Genomic DNA, 6,440 nt, shown 5'->3' on the forward strand with positions numbered 1-6,440 from the left:
TCTTTTCCAATAAGTTTAGAAAAGGAAACAAGAGGATATTTTACTAAATTGCCTGCTTCGCTGTTACATTTATAAGCTCCCATTTGTTTATTTAAAATGAATAAGGTTACATATTACAAGTTACGTACTAAAATATGCCACTGGAATAAATTCGAAAACACTGAAATTTAGACGAGTGGTGGGGCTGGGGTGACGAAGAATTTTAAGTATTTGCGATTGACGCCGAACGAAGATCGTACAGATTTTAAAAACGGTCGTACAAATTCATACAAATTACGTGCTAAAAGATGGTGTAGTTGTGATCATTATTTTATAATTTTTAACCTTGGGTGGGGCTGAAATCACATCACCCCAGCCCCACCCATTATTTTTTTTTAATAACGGGTAAACCGAGACCGTACAAATTTTGAAAATTATCATACAAATTCATACAAATTACGTACTAAATAATGGTAAATGAAATTTTCAAAAATTCCAAATGGGTGGAGCCGATATTATGTACGTGTTATAATCGTTATAGCGATATGTAACGCTGAATATAACTAGTATTTCTCACAAGTAACAATGTAATCATTTTTTATAAAATAAGCTCAACGGGGAGGGGGTATTTACCCTATTACCCCCCCCCTCCCCTTGGATCTGCCACTGCTATTTGGTTAAAATCAGTACAAGGACTATATATTATAGTGGCCTAAATATACGTGTATAAGTCCGAACGGTGCTTTTGAAACGATGAATAGATAAATAAATTTGGTTCAAAAATAATTTGCGCATAGGAATACAACCAATGTGTATATATTATAATATAATATGTTTATAATGCACTAATCTAACCTATGATAAATGGTTCATATTTGTATTATTGTTACAACATTCAATTATGCATACCATATACAATACACTTATAAATAATTTAATAATATTTAATAATAATGATAAAATAATATAATATTTGCTATATACCTTTAGGTTAAAATGAGTACTCTATTATGTATTAAATTGCATTGTTAGGTATACATTTATAATAGTTAACACCAACGTGTGCCATGAGCCTATTATGATAGTATGTTCAGAAAGCAAGTCAATACATTTTAGTATTAGATTTTCCACGTCGATTAATTTTAATAATAACAGTCGTTTCCTCAAGGGTTTGGATGGTTTTCATAATTTTTTTTACATATTTGTTTTTGAAATTGATGACATATTTTCGACACAAATAATACTATTGTGATAGTTTTTGATTATTAAAAAGTCAAGTCATTTGAAAATTTTAAAAATATCGTTTACTCATAATAATATAATAATATGGGTACGATAAATTTACTGGTGAATTTACGTAAATGTACATGACATATTTTAAATTTATTGTGCGATGAGTTTAATCTACAGATCGTAAAATAACTTTATCCGTTTCGACGGCGATTTAAAGTCACACGTGTACCTACTATCTATATACACACGGTGTGTGAATGAAATAGGTAAAAGTCATATAACTCACAAGTTGTAACTTACAAGTAAGTAATAGCGCTTGAACGAAAGTGCTATATAATAGTTGATTTTTGGGAGACAGCGTTTGGAATGGTTTTGCGGAACGGCACATATAATTTTATTCTGATTGGCGTTTATTATTATTTCGTACTATATCGTCGCCGTTATGACTGTTGAAACATTTTCAAGACCCGCTCGGGAAGATTGAACGGCGACACCGACGTCGCTACATACGATGATTTATAAATGACTGTGTGGCACCGACGAGCATATTGCAGTAATCGCTCGTCTTTTTGTCAACACGCAGCCATTAGCCGATTTATTTATTATTTACAAGTTATTGAAACCGTTCAGTTTTCCAGTGCAGTAGTGAAAACTGCAGATTAACACATGGATCCGATATTGAACCGTCGCGGTTTTATGATTTTTTAATCCTTAGTGCGGTCGACCGATTGTTGTTTATACGTAATTGGGGCTTATGATGACATATTATTATTACGCGGTGAAAGCATCCGACAAGCAAACACTTCGGCCGGTGTAATCTATCCGAGCGATACAAAAATAATTAACTGCGGGCATGACAAAATATTATGTCTAACGAGTATAGTTTTTTTCGACAAAAAAGGGGCCTCGCCGTATTTAACGTCGTCGACGAGGACATGGTAATTAATAGCAATAATAATAATATTTACAATAATATTATTAGGACTATATTATTATTGACCGTTCCTTACTAAAATAATTTACAATTATTATAAAGCATACAATTGCGTAGTATTATATATTTTTGGACAACGATAAGAAATAACAGCAGGTACAATTCAGGTCAAATTTATTTTTATTCCCCTACAGATTCGAGTTACAGACTCGACTGTATAACAATAGTATGTACAAAACATTATGATATTGTAATGAAAATAAATTTCGAAACGATTTGGATTTAGACTGCGTTGGATATTATATAATATTATTATTATTAAAATTGTGTTTGTAATTTAATGCACCCGCCGTCTCAATGTTGTCAAGATTTCCAATTAATTTAAACTCTGGAACAACGTTCAGATTTTATCGCTCGTACGATTTGAAAATAAAAGTAATCATTAAAAAATATGATTTCTTATTTAGTTTAACACTTAAAAGTTTGGTTAGTACCAAGCAGTAGCAATATACGTAGGTATAATAAATTATGCCGATGACTATCGTTTCACGAATTCGATGTGAATACCTGAAATCCACTTGTCTTCCACCGAGAGTGTTGAACGATGACATGAGTTATTGAGAGTCCTACAACGGTCCACTGCCGCTGATGCATTGGTCAAAACTTTCATCCACGTATGGGAAGGTAGGTATTATATTCGAATTTCGAAGAGATCGTCTGATTTTAGTTTCCAGTCAAATACACACCACCTCAGAATTTCGTGGGAAACGCGATTATAATATTATTATAAACTAATGTTGGTACCAGTAGTATAATATCTATATAAATATTAAATAACTTTGGTTTTCATTTATTTCATTGTTGTTGCCATTATGCCGTGTTATTGTGATAACTGAATATTACAACTTTCAAAATTCAAAACAATTATACCGGAAACTATAAGGAAAATCGTGACGACAAACATATTTTTACATTTCTAAAACTGCAAGAATTTAACTATAATTATACTATGCATAATGTATACTTTTTTTAGTTAAAACGAGACAGACTAAATGGAAATCCTCTTAGGGGGGAAAATAATTCCACGTGCATACCTGCAAGTGCAACGAGATTCTAAAAGTTTAATGTACGAATTATATGCAGGACGACGACACGAAGTGTGTTGCTTTTACAAGACGTGTGGAGTGCACATGATATTATTTTAATATTGTGCTAATAAAATGAAACTATCGCCGACGATACACACTGCTTCTGCTGCAGTTAAATCGTTTAGACGCTGAATAATTCGTTTTGTCTCGGGTCGGCGAAAAGAGTTTTGTAGAGGACTTAAAATTGTTGTCGAAATTGTTTTTCCGTCGACGAGCGTTTGGCCTGATACGAGACTTCAAAGCGGATTCAGCCAACGATATACATAATAATGTTGTATAGAAAGCGATAATATAGAAAATGTAAGTCCGTACACTAGCTGCCATGCTATAACCATAAATGTGTAACCATTATTCCCATACGAGTAAAAATTATTTATTTTAGTGTACCGCGTTAAAATCTAAACAGTTAGAGTTTCTACCTACAGAATATTAGATATAAGTCCTTCCCGCTCTATCTTGACTTAGGACACTGACAACTCAAAATTAAATAGCTAGTTATGGTATGGCTAAAATTTTAAATAACATTAATACAATATAATAAATAGCTAGACCTTATATTAATATAGTATTTTTTTCCAAACATTTATTATTTGTATGTCTATAAGTAAATATTTTTATTTTTAAATATTTATGTTTTTCAAAGTACGGTATTTTACCAATACCAAAAATATCTTCAACTATTGTCAGATCTAAAGCTAAATAATGGGCGTAGGAAATGTATCTAATTCTGTGTACTAATTCTATTTAATTAAGTACTTACATTTTACATTTTGACGCAGTGTAGGAACTAACATATATAATTTAAATAATTCCACGTATAGGAACAGATAACATGGTTTACCAGATATGGGACACATGATAGAATGTATGTTACCATAAACACCACAGAGTATACCATATTATAGTAATTAAGTTAAGTACCTATGCGTTCTACTAAATCGCTAAAAGCCAGTTCCAGTGAAAAATTATGTATACTCATATCATATTAAAAGCTATATAGGTGCTTAGGCACCATAACACCATGCACTGATCAAAGTTATATTGTGTATGAAATTAATTTTAAAAATATTTCTCCTATATTTTATGATTATTATAATTATTTTTATTGACATACGTACTGGTGATATTATACCTGTAACCGTAGTGTACCTAAATCGCCTATCCACAACGCCGTGTGATCATATTGTGTGCTAAAAAATATAATAGCGTGGTGTAAGAACAATATATTATGTAGGTACTTATATGATAATTGAGAAGAGGGAGGGGGTAGTAATAATCTCTATTGTAGTCTTGGTGAAACTATCTTATAGTAGGTACCTACTTAGGTAATTTTGAAATTTCCCAAACAATATTATGATATAATTGGTATCATACCTATTTTGAGCCACTCTGACTGATGTGTATGCGAACATAATATTAAACATAATAACTGTGTTAGAATGAAATTAGTAGATTTTATTATGACCCACACATTAAATAAAAAACGTCACCATGAAATTTGATAAATATTATTAATTATTATACAATAATCAGAATGAACCAATGTTTTATGTGGATTACTTGTAATTTTTCAAAATTATATATATTCAATATCCCAACTATTTTATTTGAATCAGTCAACGTTGAATTTTCAATAATGTTTTCCGTAATCACGCGACAAACGACCGCTGTAAACGTCACTCGTGAAAATGTTCCTTTTCCGTAAAAACAAAATTTTCAAGCCTAGTGATTTTGGTAACCGATTCGTATCGGCCGAGAAAATATGTGTCAGAAAAAAACCATTCATACACTCCTGTCTCTCTATACAATATACGTTCCGTGCAATTCATTCTCAATGGCCGGCCGCGTACCGTAAAATATTATTGTTTATTATAAGCGATTTGTCATTAGGCATAACGGGCGAAACGCGTTTCCATAAACATATATACATCGGACATACCTCCTACCAGTCAACTGCCAAGTGTTGAGATGAAACGCGCATAATATACCTTTATTGGCGTACCTACCTATATTATAGTTCGTTAATTTTAATGGTGGAGCGCGACGTTATGTATATATATATTATGTAGCATGACGTTATTTTTATAAATTTACGAGACCCGTCAAAATGTGTTTTTATTATTTTTGTTTCGAAGCTATCTTGACGTCTCTTTTGATGATTGCACACGATTGCAACAGTAATATTTAGGAGACGAAAAACCTTGTCACTTCAAACGACCAACTGCAGTTAATGGTTCGTGATGAGAGCACGTCTGATAGAATCGCACCTGCCCCCCCCCCTACCAATCAGGACAATAAAATAATCCAATAATAATAATATTATTATTACGCTATACGATCGTCGTCATCATTTTTTCTCCTCCGCCGGCTCACACTTCATCCTGCCACATATGCATGCTGACTCGGGAACAGTATTAATATCACGCACTATCACGGTGCGCCGCAAAAAGGGAGATTCTTTTATGGTATTATTCTGATGGATAGTAATACAACTTCTTGTTTCGGTAATTCGTTTTTATTATTATTATTATTATTATTTTGGGATTCTAAGCGGAGCGATGAATGGTAGGTATTGATTTAACAATTGTGTGTGTCATCACATTTTGTATCATGAAGTTAGCTCAAATCCCCATCGTTGAAGGTGGTTTCTGATAATTGTATCTGATTGGTATTTTGGTTGGGGAGGGGGGGGTCAACATTTTTTTTTTTAGCTTCAGCATATTTTCTGGTAGGAAACTAGTTGGTACTTAAGTACTTTATTATGCAATTAATATAAACGGTAATTATTACAAAAAATCTAAAAATTTTACAAAATCGATTTTCTTATTCAGAATCCGCAAATCGTACCTACAAATAGGATTTAATACAATCATAAAATTAATATGAATTACTATTATCATTATAAATACAAACAGGATATCCGAAAATGATGTACTTTTTCATTATCGTAGATTTAGATGTAAGTGTCGAATATTGAACGGACAAGGTATTTATTTCAACAGACATTTTAATATTTGATCGTGTAATTTTATTATTACAAAAATACCTATAAATACTTAATGGAAAAAATTAATTTTTATTGTTTAACTAATCACGCTGCAGAGGCTTTAATGTACTTACTACACAGCTGATATATTTAAACAATC

This window comes from Acyrthosiphon pisum, chromosome X, assembly GCF_005508785.2.
Source record: "Acyrthosiphon pisum isolate AL4f chromosome X, pea_aphid_22Mar2018_4r6ur, whole genome shotgun sequence".
NCBI lineage: Eukaryota > Metazoa > Arthropoda > Insecta > Hemiptera > Aphididae > Acyrthosiphon > Acyrthosiphon pisum.